Source organism: Notolabrus celidotus, chromosome 10 (assembly GCF_009762535.1).
Source record: "Notolabrus celidotus isolate fNotCel1 chromosome 10, fNotCel1.pri, whole genome shotgun sequence".
Taxonomy (NCBI): domain Eukaryota; kingdom Metazoa; phylum Chordata; class Actinopteri; order Labriformes; family Labridae; genus Notolabrus; species Notolabrus celidotus.
The window spans coordinates 33,832,516-33,855,015 of NC_048281.1; the positions used below are offsets into that span (position 1 = coordinate 33,832,516).

The following is a 22,500-nucleotide window of genomic DNA, read 5'->3' on the forward strand; positions in this document are numbered from 1 at the left end:
ACAAACATCACTGAGCTGCAGGGAAACATCAGGAGTTCAAGGAGACGCTTTTAGACACTCACATCAGAGCGAGTTTGATTAGCTTAGCACAAACACTGACAGCAAAGGGAACTGTTAGCCTAGCGTCCGTCATGGTGGACTCAAAGTGTCCAAAAATAAACAGCAGAGGTGTTTATAAAAATTAGAGTTGGCAGGTTTGGGAGCTGAGTTTGTGAACATAATGAGGAGACGTCAGGAGACACATACTGCTCACCTGTGGAGAGAGAACAGGTGAGCAGACACATCCTCCCTGCTGCAGAACACACAGACTGAAGATCTCCTTTATTATGTTATCAGCCTTTAAACAGCTGGATGTCATTTATATTCATGATGTGAATTTATTGACTCTGTTTTTCTATCTTTGGTGCACCTGCTTGAATCAGCTTACAGGAGATGCTTCATTCATTTCACTGTTTTTTTTCTGATTTGAATTGTATTAGTTTTTACAAAAACTCAAGACACATAAATAATGACAATACAGAAGAAAGAAACAGAAAAAAAGAAATGAAACAAAATGTAATTTAATTTAAATAATAATATAGATTTTTTTAAATTAAAAGAGTGGAAAAAAAATACATATATATTAATACAAAATATAAAAATAACTACAAATTAATACAAATAAAAAAACTTTTTTTTATTCATTTCATTTATTATTTTGTTTTTTTATTTCATTATTTTTCTGGTTTTGCAAGCAGGAAGGTTGTTCTTCTGTCTTGTTATTTTAAATAAATGTTTATTTTAATGCTTTTTATGCACAAATAAAGACCTTACAGATTTTATTCTGCAGCTTAAAGGTCAAAGCATGATTTCTTTGAGTAAACACACGCTGCAGTGTGACTCTTAAACATGCTCAGATTAAGAAGTTTAAACATCATAAATATCCTTCAGCCTCGACTGCAGGATTAAAGAAAAATGAAACCATTTTTTTTTAAATTTAATTTAAAAATCCTAATAAAAAAGAGGGGAAAATTAAAAAAAAAAAAAAAAGATAAAAATACTAAAAATGAAAACCTATTTTTATTTTTAAATATATTTAATTCTTAATTAAATCAACATAAAGGTTTTTATTGTTATTTTTTTTTTGTATTTCTTTTTAAATTCATTTTTATGTTGATTACTTTAAGTGTTGCTGTTTTTGTAAGCATGAAGGTCGTTCTTCTGTTCAAATAAACGTCTACCTATATTTTATTCTAATGTTTTTTATGCACAAATAAATACCAGAGTTTATTCTGCAGCTTAAAGGTCAAAGCATGATTTCTTTGAGTAAACACACGCTGCAGTGTGATTCTTAAACAAGCTCAGATTAAGAAGTTTAAACATCATAAATATCCTCCAGCCTCGACTTCAGGATTAAAGAAAAATGAAATGAAACAAAATAAAATAAAATGAAAAAATCCTAATAAAAAAATTGGGGAAAATAATAAAAGATACAAATAAAAATCCCCCAAATAAAAAACTGTTTTTATTTGTATTATTGTTAATGTTTATTTATTTTTATTTCGATGTTGATTACTTTAAGTTTTGCTGTTTTTGCAAGCAGGAAGGTTGTTTTTATTTTATGTTAGTTCATATAAAAGATTCTACAAATGTTTATTTTAATGTTTTTCTGCACACATAAGGACCTCACAGAGTTTATTCTGCAGCAGAAAGGTTGCAGCATGATTTTTGGAGTAAATACATGCTGCAATGTGACCTTTAGACTCGCTCAGATTAAGAAGTTTAAACATCATAAACATCCTCCAGCCTGGACTTCAGGATTAAAGAATAATCTGAGATGAAGCTTGTGCTCTTTTTACATCAAACACTGGGATGAGTTCACTGTGAGCTCTGACTTAACGAGACAACAGAGAGGCTTTCAATCAGTGCTGCATGTGAGCATCGGCAGCACACGCAGCGTTGCATCATGGGACGCTGAGTCACAGGAAGTGCTGTTCAAACAGATTCACAGAGAAACAAAGGGTCGGTCTGATCATCGTCTGAGCGGCTGTGGTGCAGAGAGCTGATCATCATGTGTTTAAAATAACACGCCGGACTCTCCCGGCTGGTTTGACCTCAAAGTGACCTCCAGGGAAATTAACATTAAATATTAAATAAACCTTAAATGTTGAATAAAACAGAGGCAGCAGAGGTGAGAGGTTTCCAGGGCACGCCGTCCTCTCAGACACACTTCTGTCAGACTCGTTCAAACGGCTCCACATGTGATCACATGTGATACACGCCTCAGGTCACACACACACACACACACACGCAGACACATAGAAGGTCACTGCTGCCTCTGACCGAGCCCGTGTGATGTTTCAGACTTTACGTTTCTAAAAGTTGGTCACTAGTCTCCTCAGATCATCTCCAAGCTCAAAGACAAAAAACAATCCATCCCTGTCAGACCGAGTCCGTCTGAATCAGCGTGTCTCAAACGTGTATCCGTCCTGGATTCAAACCAGGAACCGCCTGACCCCCGACCTCCACCCTCAGGGCGCTCGTACAGTAAATCATCCCTGAACCTCTGACACGTTTCAGAGCATCTGATCTGAGTTACTGTGAGAGTTTCAGGACAGATTCCCTCCACTTCACTTGTTCCAACTTGCAGCTTCAGACGCAGAGAAAGGAAAAACAAGACGAGCTGAGGAGCGTCGATTCAGAGAGAGACGTTCAAGATCGTCAGATAAAAACACAACGTGGAGATTTTATCCTGAAGTGCTGCAAACAGAGGAGGGAGTGTTTAAAGACAAAATGCAGAAGACATGTTTCATGATTATGATGAAGAGAAACCTCCTCTTTCTTTGAATCATTCTGAAATCAAGTGCAGCAAAAACTAGTTTCTTATTAAACTGAACCACTTGAGTCAAACTTTGGGTATCTCACTGTTCACAGTTCAACATATTTGTAGTGTATTAAATGTCCCTTAAAGGTGACACATTACGCTCTTTTTCATGAACAAATATATATCGGTCTAAGAGGTCCCCAAAACATGTCTTTAAAGTGTATTGCTCATAAAAACACTTTGAAATCAGATTCTGGTCTGCTTGAAAAACCCTCTTTTTCAGCCCTGCTCAGAACAGGCTGTTTTCTGTGTCTGTACCTTTAAAGGAGAATGAGCTCTCTGACCACGCCCCCTCAGGAAGTGGGTGTGGCCTCGGCTCTCCAGCACGTTGATCTAATGTTTACATGTTGCATGCATAGACAGATCCGTGTTACTTCAACCCTCTGAATCTGATCCAGAATCTGATCCTGACGGAGAGGCGCCTGCAGCAGGACCTTTCTGAACCATTGGTCACAGATTTAGTGTTTCTTGTTGTTTTATTTATCAGTATGTCGACGTGTGTCTTGGTACACAGCTACAGGTACGACATGTAGCTATGTGGCTATGCTAACTAGCACTAGAACTTATCCATGATAAATAAAAATCATCCACTAGATCTTCAAATCTGCAGACGTGGGGAGTAAAACTGACCTTTGTGTTTATTAAGACAGCCTACAACTAGCATGCCTCCCTCCTAAGCTCCTTGTTAGCACACATGTGTGCAGGGAATGAAAAACGGAGGAGGGGTTGAGTTGTATTTTATACAGTCTATGGGCTGAACAAGCTCCGAGCTCCGACTTCCTGTTACAGACCGGATGGCGTTGTGACGTATGAAAAACACTGAAAACTGAAACGGCTGGTTTCAGCACACATTTACAGAAAGGTGGAGAAATCAGAACAGGGGCAGAATGGATTCTTTTCTTTTCAGGGGGGTTTGTAGACAGGGACACAGATTTCAGGTAGACAACCATTAAAAAGTCCATTTTGCATGATATGTCACCTTTAAGACCTTTAAAGACCTTCAAACTTAGGATTTAAAACCTGCAGACGTGTTCCTTGTTTGCACAAAATCAGACGCCAACATCCAAAGCGACATGTCAAGGTCTCTCTGATTATCTGCTGCTTGATTTCCTTCCAGCAGACGTGTTCACAGAAATGAAAGATCGTTTGATCCTTTCATGAGGTGTTATTGCTTTAATGTCTCCAGGACGACAAAGAACTCTCACTTGTGGTCCAGACTGACCTCGGCTCGGACAGGTCGGGTTATTTTTCTGCGTGCATTAAAGTGCACAAAGTCCTACGGCTGTAAACACACACACTCCTACAGGGTGTGGGGCTTCCTGTGTTAATAACAACGCTCTCTCCTTATTAAGAAACAGGAAGTGACCTCATCAGGGTCATGAGCTGGGTCTGTGCATTGTTACAAACATGTGACCTTTGACCTTTAGGGAGGAAGAGGAGATTAAGAGCGATGGAGGAGTGTTCTGCGCACACATTTCAGACTCAGATGAGGTGGAAACTCTGCAGCGTTAATAAAGTTCAGTTTGCTGCACATAGAGTGTTAATGTGCAGGTGAGAGGACAGGTGCATGCTGGGAGTCTGGGAGCAACAGGCAGCAGCATTTCTGAGGACAGAGTTTTCTCAAACAGCATAACAAACGAATGAATTCCAAACTTCCTGTGCAGATGTTTCACATTAAAAGCCTTCCAGTAATTCAGAAGTCATCATTTTAGAACATCTGGAGGAAGAGCTGAGTTTCACCGACAGGGACTGCAGAGTTTAACATGATTCTGAGTCTCCTACTATCCAAACCAGCTCACATGAACACAGTTTATCTTTGCTCTGCATGCACGAACGTTAAACTTTAAACTAAAACAACTCAACAGATTTAAATAGATTTTAAAATGGAATAAGGTTCTGCAGGAGTGGGAGCCAAAGCGTGACTCCTGATTTGATACCATACATGATTATGATAATATCACGACATCAGATTACCTTCTGTGCAGAGTTCACGTCATTAGCGCCACCATGAGGCGTCATGAAGTACTGACGCAGTGAGACCAATTAATAAAGCTGTCGTACTTTCATCAATCGAGCCCAGAGAGAACATTTACTTTAATTAAAGCTGGGGTTGGTAATCAGATTTAGATACACCTTTTGTTATACTGGTTAAAATGATCTTTATGTCCTGATGGTGATCAATACATAATGTGTTCTTAAAAAAGAGTGAAGAAAAGCTGCTATCTACAGCCAGAGTAAACCTGGGAAAAAAACCAACCAATCACCGTTTTTGGGTGCCAAAATTTTAAACCATTCAAATCCTGTCCTGTCGTTCTGCCCGCCTCCTGCAGAGCGTACATTTCCCCGGCGTTCACTCCCCGTCTCCTGCCTCTGCTTCCCCTGACTCTACTGACTGCCCCTCTCACTCCACCTCAGGCCTGTCCCCTCTGACCTGATGAGGTGCTTTGCTCAGGACTGTAGTCCGGATCAGAGTCTAAAAAGCTCTCACCACGGGGGCTCTGACAAACAGAAGAATGAATGGCATTTAGTAAGTCCTACAGAAATGTAGATGTATTGTAGCGTCCATCCGGACGCTGTAGGGATGTCGAGCCGATTCGTGAACACGTTGAGTTTTAATAACCGGTCACTGTCGGCCGTGATCACGCCAACCAACAAAACAACAATCAATGTTTGAATGAATGAAGAACTTCTCCTCTTGTCTCTCCTCTCTCCCGCTCACACACTCTTCACCTCTCCTGATGCCTTCACTGACCGTCAACACTGTAGGAATTAATAACATCTACATTGAGCACGTTTAACAAACAGTAGAGCTGTTACAGTGTTATATATGTGTTATAACTTTTCTCCTGATATCGTGTCACCAGTACAACTGGATAATGCTAGCATGACAGTTGTGAGTGCTAACAGCAGCCATGTTTGTTTGTGTTTTTAACTTTCACTATGAGAATGTTTTGGTGAGGACCGGTTTTGAATCAGTCACCATCATATGGTCATGAATCAGCGGCGCTCATGCATGTGAGCGGGGGGGGGTCGTTTTGGAGGAGCTCTGAGGGAGGAGGGGAGGGGTTAGACGGAGTCCTGAGGAAATGCTACATTCAAATTCATGCTAGTTTTCCGAGACTACCAACCCTAGCTTTAATTCCAATTTTCTCACTTTGCTCTTAAAGCTACAGTAAGGAACTTTTAGTTCATGTTGAGTTTGGCGCCCCCTGTGGACAAAATAATACATCTTCTCTCTTTGCTGAATTTGACAAATTAAACTCCTCCTGCTTTCTTTCACAGTCAGGTTCTTTCACTTATTGTGTTAAAAAAGTTAAAGAAGGGGCGCTGGTTGCCTAGCGGTCTAAGCGCCCCACACGCAGGGGTCGCCGGTTCGATTCCCGGCCGGTGGACCATTTCCTGCATGCCTTCCCCTGCTCTCTGCTCCCCACATTTCCTGTCTCTCTTCAGCTGTCCTATAAAAATAAAGGCAAAAAGGCCAAAAAATATAACTTAAAAAAAAAAAGTTAAAGAAGGTTGTTTCTTCAGCGTACTGGTCTGACTCCGCCCCCTCTGCTGCAGTTACAGGCATTAAAAACTACATTTTAGAGATGCTCAATCTTGTTGCTGAGAGTCGTGTTTGCTTTAGTAAGTCCTTAAAAGGTATCACTTTAAGTATCAGTCTGTTTCATACCCAGAAAAATCTTCTCACAGGAGCTTTAAAATCTCAAACTGACAGAGAGAGAGACATCCACTATGACTCAGTTTGTTGTTTGTAGGGCGTGAAACATTATCTCTTGGATTTTAAAAAGGTTTCTGTTCTCCTGCAGCCTGCTTCTCATTCCTCTCATGTTCACTTCTTGTTCTCTGGAACTCAGATTCAGAAGTCGTGTTTGGTTCATTCGGACGTGCAGAGACAGAAACGTGTGACTCTGCGTTCACAGAGACCGCCGATGAACAAACAGTCGGACTCGGAGCAGGAATGTGGAGGCCCGGGCAGCCAAGACACAAAAATGTTTTCTGCCCACTCATTAACACACACAGCTCTGTCATCTCAACACACACAGGGGGGGAGGAAGAGGAGGAGGAGGAGGAGGAGGAAGGAGGAAAGGAGACTGAAAGAGGAAGAGGAAACAAAAGGGTGATTTATTGTTGAAACAATCACTTTAGTCACTTTTCAATTGTTAGATCTGAAACCATAAAAACGTAGGCTTATCTATGACATTGAGTTATTATCATTCTCAGCTCATTAAATATGCATATATGGTTCAAGTCTTGAGAAAGCTTCTAGAAGGAGCAGACCAAAATGTGATCAATAATAAAATATTTTGCATTTAATGTTCTTTTTAAAGAGAAAACACACAGACTCACAGGAGGTCAACACCTTGTGTTCGTGCATCGTGCATTGGCTGAAGATGTGCTTCCTTAAGTTTCAAATTTAAATCCTGCAGCTTCAGATCATCTGCGTAAAAGATCTGTGTGTGTTTGCATGTGTGCATGTGTGTGTGTGCAGCTGCATCCTTTGGTGGTGCAGGAAAAGGCAGGCCTCCTCCCTGCAGGACAGTAATGACAGGCTTTACACCACACACACACACACACACACACACACACACTGCATATCTCTAGCCCTGTGTGCAGGACAGAGAGGGCTCAAACAGCAGCCTCCCTCCTTCAGTTTAAATCATCATGTTATGAGTTAAAACTTCACACATGATGAATGAGATAGAATAAAGGAGGGAGAGAGTGTGAGGGGTCAAAATAACAGACGTTGACTCCTCTTCTCTGGACAGATTCTGGATTCATACTTTCGTCATGCAAGAATGCTGTACTCACACAGTGCATCAAACTCCTGAAGAGTTGCATGCATGCATTCAGACTTTGCCAGCTTCCTTTGTAGCATATCCACGAGAAGTCTCTGTGAGTGAGTGAGCAGAGTGATGATGTTTACATCATGTGACCGGAGTGATCTTTGAGCACGTATTAAAGCTGCTTCATCCTCTCTCCTGCTCCCAGCATGCTCCTTTCCACTCGTTCATTCATACTGTGAATGCATCCAATTACAGACAGACACTGTCATCATGGAGTCAGACTCTTCAACAGTAAGATTGGATATCTTGCAAACATTACACGATGACGATAGTGAATGCAGCATCCTGACATTCTCACAAGGGTTAGAAAGAAAGGTACTTTATTGATCCCCAGGGGGGAAATTCAATTTTTTCACTCATGCTATTTTGGACATGCTACACATACAGTTTTTTTTGGTATATACATACAAATGCACACACATGCAGTGAACATGCTTAGGGAGAGATGTCAGAGTGAGGATACTGCCGTCAACCAGCGCACCCCGAGCAGTTGGGGGTTCGGTGCCTTGCTCAAGGGCACCTCGGCAGTGCCCAGGCAGGTGAACCAGCACCTCTCCAGCCACCAGTCCGCTTGCCAAACTTCGTCCATGCTGGGACTCGAATCGGCAACCCTTCGGTTTCCAAGCCAAGTCCCTATGGACTGAGCTACTGCCGCCCCCCGTTAAAGGTCCATTCTCACTGTCTGTCACTGTGTCTCTGGACTACAGGTGCTCATGCTGGTATTCTTTGACAGACTCATGCGTGTCACCATCCTGCTGTTCATCCTCAGATCTCAAACACACCGGTCCCCGTGAATCCCTCTGAGTCTGAGCACGACGTACTGCAGAAGAAGAGTCTGCCTCTAACTCAAAAACTGTGTTTATCTTTACTCCTCACAGACAGACACACCTGGTGCGTGCGTGCGTGCGTGCGTGCGTGCGTGCGTGCGTGCGTGCGTGCGTGCGTGCGTGCGTGCGTGCGTGCGTGCGTGCGTGCGTGCGTGCGTGCGTGTGTCAGAGGAAGTGGCTCTCCATCCTCAGAGCAGACTAAAGGAAACAGACGGGCGGTGAGGTTCAGGGTGACGAGGGTGAAGCTGGATGAAAGCTCCCCGCCTCAGAGAGTGAGGATGATGATGATGGTGTTCGTGATGAAGATGATAATCTGTTTTCAGTCAGCGCTGTCTGTAATCAGCTCTGATATCATGACACATAAACACAAACACTAACAGCTGTTCAGTCTGGAAACACAAACAGCGTCTCTGCTGCAGCTCTGAGGAGGAGAATGTGATTTATTGATGTTTATTAAGTACTTTTAAGAGTCAAGCTTTAAACTTTATGTTGCTTTAATCTTTAAACATGAAGAGACTGAATGTTAGAATATAAAATTATCTTTAAATATTTTTGTAATTTTTTCATTTTGCAAATATTCATTTTTATTGACACTAAAATATAAATTTTTCAGATTTTTTTGACTTACAATTTGATCCACTTCAAGATCCTGCTAATCACCTGCAAAGCCCTCAATAACCCCGCCCCCTCATACCTGACCGACCTCCTCAAACGTCACTCCCCGACTCGCCGCCTCAGATCATCAGATGCCAACCTCCTGCCCCCCTATCACCAAGTCCAAGCACCGCACCTTGGGGGGACAGAGCCTTTGCCATCGCTTCCCCCACTCTCTGGAACTCTCTCTCTTCACACATCCGCAACCCTGACTCTCTTCAATCATTTAAAAACCACCTCAAGACCTTCCTGTTCACATGACCCGCTTCGTGTCTGTTTTCTTCAATTCGTTAGACGTCTCCTTCACTCAGCTCCTCGTGTTCTTTAACCTCCCTCTCTGTCTCTCTTCTTCTTCTCTCTGCTCTTGACTGGTCAGCCATTAACCACCAGCAGAGAGTAATATTAAGAGTAATATTAAAAATACCCAATGTTTTTGCCACAGTGTCAACAGGCAGATGTAAAATTTTAAACTTTGTGAACATGCCAGGCTCCTTTCTGCAGCTTGATCTGATACGACTTATGTGATCCGTCTTTCTCTGACATCACTCTCACTATTCAGAATAAGTGACTGCTGTTAAGAGGTTTTGACCAATCAGAATCAAGTATTTTAAAGCTGGGTGATTTAAAACAGGTGACGTTTATACTCCAGAGGGTGCAAGCTCTCTTTTATGAGGATGCTTCACTGATACACTGATTCTCCCCTCACTCATCCGATTCAGCTTCAGGACACAGTGTGTGTTTTTCAGCTTTAACACATAAGAGAGGAGAGAATGTGTCGCTCTGAATGCACCAAATGTTTTTGTGTGTTTTACAGAAACAAAAAATAAACCCACAGGAGAAAAGCCATGAATATTTCTGATCAAATTTTCATATTTTTGACTAAGTTAACCTTTAAATCTGCCGACAGCAGCAGCAGAAGAAGAAGAAGAAGAGGAGGAGGAAGAGGAGGAGGAAGAGGAGGAGGAGAGTGAATGGCGACACTTTCTGCATGGATGCAGAGTCATGGATGCAAACATGCGTACATTGTGATGATGCACGCATCAACGACATCACAATGTGTGTGTGTGTGTGTGTGTGTGTGTGTGTTGCGTGTTTATCCTGCGGCAAAAAAATGCATATTTGCAGATTGTGCAAGTGTTTCCAGATCTAAACATAGAAGCTATGCGTGTGTGTGTGTGTGTGTGTGTGTGTGTGTGTGTGTGTGTGTGTGTGTGTGTGTGTGTGTGTGGGGTTGTGGCAGATGGACGTGGGTTGTGAAATAGGTCATGTAGGATTCCTGTGGGAGGACGAGCCTTTTCGACACACACACTCAAAAAACACACACATTCCAAAAAAAACCATTAAAACACAAGATTTTCTTTATATGGTCTGTTTGTAGGATGCATAACACACACACACACACATACACATACACACACATGCACATGAACACACACATACACACACTAAATTGTTTTCCGGTGCTACTGGAACATTCCTCGTGCTGCAGAGCTCAGAGAACCATCTCAGCTCCTCTGTGTGTTACTCTCCTGCAGACTCTGATTTCTACTCAGGGTCTATTTTTACACATGCAAACACACACACACATTCACACGCACACACACACACACATTGATTGTGTTTTTTAAAAGGCGCAGGCAGAAAATGTTCCTTACAGGTGATATTTTGCAGAAAACAATGCTTGATGTAATTTAAAAATGGTTGCATCATGTAGTTCGTCCAGCAGAGGGCGCTCTGAATCTACAGTTTACAATCCTCTCTGCACTGTCTGCAGCACATGAAGAAGAGCATCACAGCTACAACCAATTATTTAAAGTTGGATTGCACAAAACTCCTGCAGAATTCTGGTCTTAAAATATGAAGCCGATGCTGAAGTGTTATAAACTGCAGTTCATGGAGCGTCCACTAGAGGCTGGCTGCAGAAACACCTGAAACCACATACACACCCATTCAAAGAAGACGATCTTTACAGCAGAAATAAACATGTTTACAGCCTGGTTCAAAAACAAGTCTAGGTCTGAAGAGGTCATTACTTTAACGGCACACTGTACGAGGGATGAATTTATTATAACTTATCTTTTAATGATTTTGAGAAAGTGATACCTGCTTTTATTTAGACTCAACTGGACGACTGTAACGCACTTTATGTAGGTGTTAACCAGGCCTTACTGTCACGGCTACAGCTAGTCCAAAATGCTGCTGCTCAACTTTTAACTGGTACTTGTACACAAGAGCACTTTACCCCCATCCTCTCCTCCCTCCACTGGCTCTCTGTTCATTTTAAAGGTGACATATCACGCTTTTTTCATCAATATATATTGGTCTAAGAGGTCCCCAAAACATGTCTTTAAAGTTTATGCTCAAAAAAACACTTTGAAATCAGATTGTGGTCTGCCTGAAAAAACCCTCTTCTTCAGCCCTACTCAGAACACTCTGTTTTCTCTCTGACCACGCCCCCTCAGGAAGTGAATGTGCCTCGGCTCTCCAGCACGTTGATCTAATGTTTACATGTTGGCTGAATATACACGGCTGCTCAGAGATCACGTTACTTCAACCCTCTGAATCTGATCCTGACGGAGAGGCGCCTGCAGCAGGACCTTTCTGAACGATTGGTCACAGATTTAGTGTTTCTTGTTGTTTTATTTATCAGTATGTCGACGTGTGTCTTGGTACACAGCTACGAACATGTAGCTATGTGGCTATGCTAACTAGCGCTAGCACTTATCCATGATAAATAAAAATCATCCACTAGATCTTCAAATCTGCAGACGTGGGGAGTCAAACCGACCTCTGCCAGAAAGGCAGCGGGACCTTTCTGAAGGATTGGTCACAGATTTAGTGTTTCTTGTTGTTTTATTTGTCAGTATGTCGACGTGTGTCTTGGTACACAGCTACAGCTAGGACATGTAGCTATGTAGCTATGCTAACTAGCGCTAGCACTTATCCATGATAAATAAAAATCATCCACTAGATCTTCAAATCTGCAGACGTGGGGAGTAAAACCGACCTTTGTGTTTATTAAGACAGCCTACAACTAGCATGCCTCCCTCCTAAGCTCCTTGTTAGCACACATTTGTGCAGGTAATGAAAAACGGAGGAGGGATTCAGTATTATTTTATACAGTCTATGGGCTGAACAAGCTCCGAGCTCTGACTCCGTGACAGACCGGATATTGTTGTTACGTAACAAAAACACTGAAAACTGAAACGGCTGGTTTCACACACATTTACAGAAAGGTGGAGAAATCAGAACAGGGGCAGAATGGATTTTTTTCATTCTCGGGGGGTTTGTAGACAGGGACACATATTTCAGGTAAAGAACCATTAGAAAGTCAATTTTGCATGATATGTCACCTTTAAGATTTTATTGTTTGTTTTTAACTCTTTAAATGAAGTAGCTCCACAGTATATTTACGACCTCCAGCAGAGCTACACTCCCGCAAGGTCTTTGAGGTCTACTGGTCATTAACTTCTTATGGTCCCTAAGACCAGGCTGAAAACCAGGGGTGGACGTGCCTTCTCAGCAGTGGCCCCCAAACTGTGGAACGAGCTAACCCCCCCCATGTTAGACTGTCCCCAACATTACCGACTTTTAAATCCCATCATAAACATTTTTACTCCTTGGCTTTTAACCCAGCATGAGAGATGTGTGGTCTCTGTCTCTGTCTGTTCTTTTATCAGATTTGAATTTGCTCCTACAGTGTTTTATTAATTTTTTGTATTATTATTATTTATATCTTACTTTTTTGTGTTTTTTAACTATTTTTCAAGTGTTTTAGTTTTTTTTTTGTCATGATTATTTTATCTTATTCTATGTTATTCTCTGACAGCGTGTTTTAACCTATTTTACCTCACTGTGCAGCACTTTGCTAAACTTGATAGTTTTTTTAAATGTGCTCTATAAATAAAGTGGATTTGATAACTTGTTATTTTTGAAGATATTAAACTTATGAGTTTTGCCCAAATAAGGGCGTGGCTGACTTGATTGATGGGCGGGAACCCTGTAGCTGTTAGAGAAAAGGCTAAAGGCCCGCCTCTTTACCTCACACTAGCTCGGGAGAAGTTAGGTTGAGTTCAGAATTTCCAATATGGCTGCCGCCGCCGATTGGCTTCAGAAACAGATGGGTGGCGATACGGATACCAAGTCCATTATTTATACAGACTGACTTGCAGTCATTTCCTGACTCCCAAGATTAGTTTCTATCACATTGCTGCACTCACTCACGCATCACGAGAGTCGCAACTAATCATCTCACACAGTGTCATCACGTCTGACCTCACATGGGGGAAAATAAGGCCATGCTGGATCCGACAGAGACGCAAGAAGGAGGAGGAAGCATCAGCTGTGTGTGCGCTCGGCTTCAAGTGGACTCGTTGTACTCGGGTGGTAAGTCACTTCACATGGCCCTTAAATGCAAATAACTCCATCCTCGTGGAGAGAGCCATCTGTCCAAGCTGTGGAGCTGAGCGCCGTCTTTGTCTGCTTAAGGAGGCTGGGTCCTGCTCGCCATCCTTAATGTTACTGCTGCACTGCTTTCTGATTCCTCTACGGGGCGGGCCGAGGGTCACGATTACAGAATGTGCGTGCTTTAATAGCGTGTCAAAAAAAATTAGCGGCATTAGAAGGAATTTGCATGAAGGCGTTATAATCGCGTTAACTCTGACAGCCCCTAATTTGAAGCCTCAGAATCTGTGATTGGAGAGCGCTGTTAGCTGACATTTTGCAACAGCTTCTTCTTCTCTTGCTCTAAAAAAGTAGTTCCTTTGGGCAGCAGTGATATTTATTTATAATGCTGCACAAGTTTGGAGGAGAAGAAGTGAGACATGCACTGTGGTTTCTGCTGCACGCTGTATTCGGCGATACGCTGATGACACCCTAATGAGCATTTCTGGTATGAACAGAGGAGGAGACATGATGTAACAGAAATAGAGGAAGCACTCTGATCCTTTTATGAGATAATCAGTTTGTCCTCCTCTTCCTCTCGTCCTCGCTCCATCACTCTCTGACTCTCCGTGTTTGGTTCTCCAGCTTGAACTCACAGTTACATAACACAGCGAGTACTTCAGCCGAGCATCCTCCCACACATCCACCAACATCCCCATCCACCCACGGAGAGAGAGCGAGAGAGAGAGAGAGAGAGAGAGCAGAGCACCAAACACAACCGCAGCCGGGGGGCTCATTCTGCTGCAGGATGACACGGAGACAAACGAGGAAACAAAGAAAACAAAGAAAACAAAGAAAGCAATCTGTGTGTTTGTTTCTTTAAAGAGTTATTTACTTCATAAACTCAGAGGAGGAGCGCAGTACTCCCTCACTGCCTCCCTCACTGCCTCCCTCACTCGCCCCACTTTCTGTCTGCACAGAGGGGAAAGTAGGACGAGAACACCCAGAGAGATGGGTCTGCTCCTTCATATCACACACACACACACACACACACACACACACACACACACACACACACACACACACACACACACACACACACACACAGGACTGGGCTAATTAGCTGTAACATGATAGTGTTCATGTTGTTCGAGAGTCGGAGAGTCACAATCAGTGCGATCAAAGAATAAAACAACAATGACAGATCTGCAGCCTGAAATTACACACACACACACACACACACACACAGACACACACACACACACACACGTCTATATATACAGTATGTAGGTTAGCAAGGCTGTGCTGACCTCAGAAAGCACTGCAAGACAGAGAAAACTGCACGTTACATCTGCAGGAGTTGATCGTGCTCATGTAAGGAACTTCAGTTTGCGTTGATTTTGGCGCCCCCTGTGGACGAAGGATGCGCACGTTTTGTCGACTAAACAATTCAATATCATCATCCTTGCTAGCAGGCACCGGAATACCAAGTCAGTTAAAGAAATTGGCAGGCAAAGCCACCCATCACTAACCGCGGCTGCAGCTCTGATTAACGTCTGCTACCATGACGCTCTAAAGCTCTACTACCTGGATGTAAACAACCACAGGTGACAGGTGTCGTCTGGTAGTGCGGTGTGGTTTGTCAGTATGTTGATCTAGTAAATGGAGATAGCTTTGTCAGGTTAAACTGATATATAACCACTCCAACAGAGCAATGAGGAACCAGCACAGGCGTGGGGACGCTAACCTGCAAGGAGGTGCTAGCTCTGCTGTTGGTAGCCACACTCTGCAAATGGATGTGACATAGTAGAGTCTGTGATCTTGTGTTTCGTTCAACAAGTTGTGCACAATTGAGAGTGTTTTCTGAGTGTTTCCTTTTCTTTAGAGTAGTTGGTTATCTTGACTAGTATTGATTAGGTTATCCTGAATTGAGACGCCATGTTTGGCCTCTGGAAACATCTGCATCCATCCACTTTTTCTTTCCTGTTTTATAGACACAATATATCGTTTTAACATTCTTGCTTTTAACTGTGTTTTTATACATTTACTATTGGCTTATTATTATCGAATTATCGCGCAACCCTATTATGGGGTCTATGATTTAGCATGTTATTTATCTTGTCCACTGCTAAACCTGAGTAACATTTTTCATTCCTTCCTGTTTTTAACATGATTGAATAAGAATAAAGTGAACCTTAAACCTTGAACAACTCAAATAAACATCAGAGTTGTGATCGGTTGGTTGATCTCCACAGAGTTCAAATCACACAAACAGGGAAAGTGAATAAAATCAGCGAATAAAAAAACATTCATTGTTTCACTTTTTGCATGACAGCATCAGATCTTTGCACAGCACTGTGTTGAGAAAGCCTGTCAGCATCGATCCTCCTGATGTCCTCAGTTTACAACAGAAACAGTCAAGCTAAACTCAAAAAGAAGCATTTCAACTTGTTTTCTCGTCGTCTTGCAGTCGGACCTGCTGGTGTCATTACCTCAGCGTCCTTCAGTCTGTTTATTGTCAGTAAATCACAGTAAAGCATGTTTATTTTGGCTTCATAGCGCCGCACTATAACAGATTTCAGCCCGTGTGTCGCTGAGAGGACGAACAGACAGACTGGATCTGAACTTCAGCTGAACTCTGGCTCCTGATGTTCTGGATTATTAAATAACTCGTTCCTGGCAGACGTATTCTTTTTCCATTTGTTCACCGATTCAGTTTTATTTCATCAAATTATCTCCTGGTAACTCTCCCAAAGTCAACACAGCAGATTCAAGACGGAGACGTCACATTTTAAGAATGTTCTTTATGTAAACAACAGTCGGAGGAAAACAGGATGAGTCTTTCATGAGCTGTGGATTTATAGTCTCTGACCTTTGACCCTGCTGCTGCTGTTTACTGTAACATTGGTGATAATGAAACTGAAACTATTTCTAAATCTAAATTTAGTTCAGGGGTAGATAATCTCCCCCCTAAAAAGCCCCTGCTATGGGGGTAGTACTTTTCAAAGGTCCTGGGACTTTCGGGGGGCGGGGCCTGCAATGCTGAACGTGTCTGATTGGTAGATTAACCTCAGTGTTTTTATTCCTCCCTCCGTCCACAATAACATCACACACATCTGTGATTCACTTGATTTCTCTTTCTTTCATTAGTTTTTATTTGTTCTATCTTTTTTGTATGTGTGTGTACTTTTCAAAAGAAGAAGCTGTGATTCTCTTGATTTAGCAGCTTGTAACAGTAGTCTTCTCTCAGCACACCGTGAATGCATCTCTCCCCGGTGTTACGGTTTTAAAAGTGACCCTGTAAACTGGAGACCTTCAGCTGAACGTGTCAGTGTTTGTGGAGTTTACACAGCTGTTGAAACACAGAGGGAGTTCCTGGGAATGCAAACTAGTTTAGTTTTTATTAAGATTTCAAAATATCCTCATCAGATATTTAATGATGGTCTAAAGACGTTTATGAGGGATGCATCCGGCTGAGAGTCTCCAGTTAACAGGGTCGCTGTTTAAACCAAAACACCGGCAGATCTCTGCCACGGATTTTAAAGCCGTGTTGAAACGTCTTTGCTACTCGCGCTTATCTCCTCTCACGTGTTGATTCATTTATTGCTTTTTCCATGTTTTTATCCGCAGGCGCAAATTTTTCACTTTTTTTCATGTTTTTCTGCTTTTGGAGCACAATTTCATATTTGAGGAAAATACATTTTCTTGACAGGCTCCGGGGTCAACTTTTTTGTCAAATTTTTTTTGTCAAATTTTTTTTGTCAACATTTTTTTTGCAAAACAATTGTTTTTCAAAAAAAAAAATTTCAAATTTTTTTTTTCAAATTTTTTTTTTTTTCAAATTTTTTTTTTTCAAAAATCTTTTTTGCAAAAAAAATTTTTTTTCAAATTTTTTTTTCAAACATTTTTTTTTTCACATTTTTTATTTACATTTTTTTTTTTCATTTTTTTTTTTTTCAAAACTGTTTAAAACAAATTTTTTGTCACATTTTGTTTTTCAATTTTGGTTGCCACATTTTTTTTTCACTATTTTGTCAATTTTTTTGTCAATTTTTTTGTCAATTTTTTTTGTCAATCTTTTGAGTCTCCAGTTAACAGGGTTGCTGTTTAAACCAAAACATCGTCTGATCTCTGCGATCACGGCTTTTTGAGTTCAAAAGGATTTTAAAGCCGTGTTGAAAAGTCTTTGCTACTCGCGCTTATCTCCTCTCACGTGTTGATTCAGTGAATCCATCTGTGATGAAATATAGCACCATCTAAAACAGCGCAAGCTGAGTCTCTTCATGCTAACAGGCTAACTGTTGTGTTGCTCATAATGATACCTGCTTGTCCGTCTGCTTCTATGGTGTCATCTGTGATGAATGGCCTTCATCTTTGTTTTACTGCCCTCTACTGGTCTGGTCGTGTAGTGCATTTACATTTTTTTTCTCCATACGTCACTGGCCTGATTTACACAATCTACCCGGGACTTCAGCCCGCGGTCGAAACGCAGACAACAATGGGGGAACAGGAACCTTTTAGTTCAGGGTAAAGTAGTTCTGGGGGCTGAAAGACCCCGGAACTCTCGGTCAAAATGCACCTTTTGACACGAATAGCAACATCAAAATGTCACAATCTGTCTCGTCCTGAAGCCACACCCCTTTTCGTCAATGTTATCTTGTTGTATCTGCCACGTCAGGCCTCCACGTTCACTCCTCATACAATGTTTGAAACCTCAAAGAACCTCATGTCTCAAACAGTCTGCTACAGATGCTCGTGTCGATAACATCAGGCCGTGTGTGAGAGTAAAGGTCAGACATGTCGATCAGGATAGCAGAAACAGCAGGTTTTAACTTCACCTTCATGCATGTGAGAGTGTGTGTGTGTGTGTGTGTGTGTGTGTGTGTGTGTGTGTGTGTGTGTGTGTGTGTGTGTGTTTTCTGAGTGTGTGTTGTGATTTAATGAACACTGAAAGGTCATCAGCCGTCTCAGACTGCTGAGGAATACTAAACCCACACGTCAACACTAACCCATAAGAGCGTCTCTATTTCAGCCTTTCTCCTTTAACTGGGTTTTCGTCATCCAGTCAAATGTCATTCAAATAAAACAGGGAGCTGTTGATAAAATATTACACCTCCACATATATGTATAAAAACTAATCCCTACTTTCACATCCTGCAGAAACAGAAAGACAGTCTGCAGGAAACAGAGCAGGACATATAAAAAAATATTAAAGCTCCTGTGAAGAGAGCTGTTGTTGTCACATATTAAGGTGCCTTTAGTTCCTGGAACTACTTGTCTGGTCTGCGTTTCCACCGTGGAGGCCAGTGATGTAAGGAGAAGAAGAAGTAATTGAACAGCAAAACCAGATCAGTAGAGGACAGTAAGAAACAGACGAAGGCCGTTTAACTAAGATGAGACCATAGAAGGTGACAGCCAGGCCAGCATCGTCATGTGCGACACTACAGTTAGCCTGTTAGCATGGAGGAGATTCCTCTTGTGCTGTTACATTTACATTTTGGGGCATTTTCACCTTTAATGGACAGGACAGCTGAAGAGAGACAGAAAATGAGAGGAGCAGAGAGCGGTGGAGGATATGCAGTAAATGGTTCTGGCTTGAATCAAACCTGCGACCTCTGCAACAAAGGCTATGGCCTCTCTATGTGGGGTGCACGCCTAGACCACTAGCCCAACGGCGCCCCCTTCTTGTGCTGTTTTTGATCGTGCTTTATTGCACATCAGATTGATTCGTTGGATCGACACTTAGAAGGAGACGAGCGCGAGTAGCAAAGCTGTTTCCCTAGTTCCTGGGAGAAGTTCCTGTGGTTGAAAAGCACCTTTAGTTTCTGTGTCTGTTTTCTGTTCTTCATGTTTGACACAACACCAGTGTTTGAAAAATGTCCAAATAATCAAAAAGCTAGGAGTCCTATTTGATCAAGATTTATCCTTCAACTCCCAAATTCAGCAAATCTCAAGGTCAGCCTATTTTCACGTGCGCAATATTTCCATCTCAGAGCGACGCAGAAAAACTAGTCCATGCATTTGTTACCTCCAGGTTAGATTACTGTAACTCCCTCTTATCAGGCCGCCCCAATAAGTCTCTAAAGATTCTTCAGCTAGTTCAAAACGCCGCAGCTCGAGTATTGACTAGAACTAGGAAGAGGGAGCACATCTCTCCAGTGTTAGCTTCTCTACACTGACTCCCAATAAAATGTAGAATAGAATTTAAAATCCTTCTTTTAACCTACAAAGCCCTTAAAAATCAGACACCCTCGTATCTTAAAGAGCTCATAGTGCCCTATTACCCCTCTAGAACTCTACGCTCCCAACATGCAGGCTTGCTAGTTGTACCTAAAATCTCTAAAAGTAGTATGGGAGGTAGAGCCTTCAGTTATCAGGCCCCTCTCCTTTGGAATCATCTACCAGTCAGGGTCCGGGAGGCAGACACCCTCTCCACTTTTAAGAGTAGGCTTCAAACTTTCCTTTTTGACAAAGCTTATAGTTAGAGCTGGATCAGGCTTGGACCAGCTTTTGTCATGCTGCTATAGGCCTAGACTGCCGGGGGAACTGGCACACTGACACACTGGGATCCTAGCTCACCCCCTTCCCCCCAACCCCCTCATCACTTCCTTTAACTCTGCCTGTCCCATTAAAGTTACTAACCATAGACCTTTCTGGAGTCCCTGAGGACGATCTGGATTCCAGCTGCAACAGCTTCTACGACTCGTCTCATCACTATCACCTCTCTCTCTTACTCCCCTCTATCTGTCTTTCCAGACCCAACTCGGTCGAGGCATGATGTGTGTCTAACATGAGTCTGGTCCTGCTGGAGGTTTCTGCCTGTTAAAAGGAAGTTTTTCCTCACCACTGTAACTAGCTAAATACTGCGATGTGCAATGCTCATGATGGATTAAGGTGGGGTCAGACTGAGTCTTACCCTGTCTTGAAGTTGGGTCTCTGTTCATAATTTGACATAGAGTGGTCTAGACCTGCTCTGTTTGTAAAAGCGTCTTGAGATAACGTTTGTTGTGATTTGGCGCTATACAAATAAAGATTGATTGATTGAATGATTGATAAAAACAGCTGGCTTAGCTTCATCTGACAGCATCCAGATGACTAAAGCATGAACATTATACCCAGACCTCCATCCAACAGAAAAGTGAAGACATGCAGCAGGAGGAGGGATTAACTGTAGACAACAAATGATGTCTTATTCAGATTGTTATGATGCGTTTAAAGCAAATTTTTACCTTGATTTCTTATTAAATGTTTAAAACTATTCATCCTTAAACATTTACAGAGGTATGTTGTTCATTGTTAAAGCTGGGGTTGGTAGTCTCGGAAAACTAGCATGAATTTGAATGTAGCTTTTCCTCATGACTCCGTCTAACCCCTCCCCTCCTCCCTCGGAGCTCCTCCAAAATGACGCCTCCCCCCTCACATGCATGAGCGCCGCTGACTTGCGACCATATGATGGTGACTGATTCAAAACCGGTCCTCACCAAAACATTCTCATAGTGAAAGTTAAAAACACAAACAAACATGGCTGCTGTTAGCACTCACAACTGTCATGCTAGCATTATCCAGTTGTACCGGTGACACGATATCAGGAGAAAAGTTATAACACATATATAACACTGTAACAGCTCTACTGTTTGTTAAACCTGTTCAGTGTAGATGCTCTTAATTCCTACAGTGTTGACAGTCAGTGAAGGCATCAGGAGAGGTGTAGAGTGTGTGAGCGGGAGAGAGGAGAGACAAGAGGAGAAGTTCTTCATTCATTCAAACATTGATTGTTGTTTTGTTGGTTGGCGTGGTAACGGCCGACAGTGACCGGTTATTAAAGATCAACGTGTTCACGAATCGGCACATCATCCCTACAGCGTCCGGACAGACACTACAGTACATCTACATTTCTGTAGGACTTACTGAACGTCATTCATTCTTCTGCTTGTTGGTGAGAGCTTTTTAGACTCTGATCCGGACTACAGTCCTGAGCAAAGCCCCTCATCAGGTCAGAGGGGACAGGCCAGAGGACGAGCGAGAGGGGCAGTAAATAGAGTCAGGGGAAGTAGAGGCAGGAGACGGGGACTCGGAGGAGTGCACGCCGGGGAAATGTACGTGCAGGAGGAGGGCAGAACGGCTGGGCGGGATTTGATTGGTTTAAAATTTGGGGAGCCAAAAAACGGTGATTGGTTGGTGTTTTCCCAGGTTTACTCCGGCTGTAGTGGCTTTTTTTTTAAGAACACATTATGTGTTGAATGCCATCAGGACATAAAGATCATTTTAAAAAGTGGATCCAAATCTGATTACCAGCCCCAGCTTTAATATAGGATGTGATACGGACTAACTCAGGTCCAGGTCGGGTCTCAGTTCTCTAAAAGTGACTGATTAAAAGGAGACATATGATGCTCAGAGTAGAAGTAGAGTAGAACACACACAAACAAAGCCTGTTTCTGTGTGTGTGTGTGTGTGTGTGTGTGTGTGTGTGTGTGTGTGTGTGTGTGTGTGTGTGTGTGTGTGTGTCTGACCCACTGACAGCAGACAGTCATGGATTACAGCAGGTTTAGAGCGTTGGGATGATTATTATGCAGACGGCTCCGAGGGTTAAACAAATAAATATTGATTTTTAATGTCAGATGGATGTTCAGTTATTGTGTCAGACTGCAGATGATGCATATGTGTATATTAGAAGAGTATAATTTGCATTAAATTCATGCATTTGAACCCTCAGATGATTCGTCATGTGCAGATTTAATCTTCAAAAGCAGGCGGACATAATCCTTCTGGAGGATCTGATCTGTGATGATTTTTTGCAGAGTTGGAATCCAACTAGCTGATAAAAATAAAGTCCATATTTGAGGTATTTTCCTCAACACCAGAATAGAAATGTATGTTTTTGTAGCTGTTTTCAAAATAGCTTCAAACAGACTGAATAATGAGGCTC

The 22,500-nt window shown here is 42.2% G+C and overlaps 1 protein-coding gene across 2 annotated transcripts in view; it reads right to left on the bottom strand.

Annotated features, from left to right (window-relative positions):
• lrch1 (leucine-rich repeats and calponin homology (CH) domain containing 1) overlaps positions 1–22,500 on the bottom strand; it is a 108,928-nt gene that overhangs the window by 59,971 nt on the left and 26,457 nt on the right. The window lies entirely within an intron of this gene.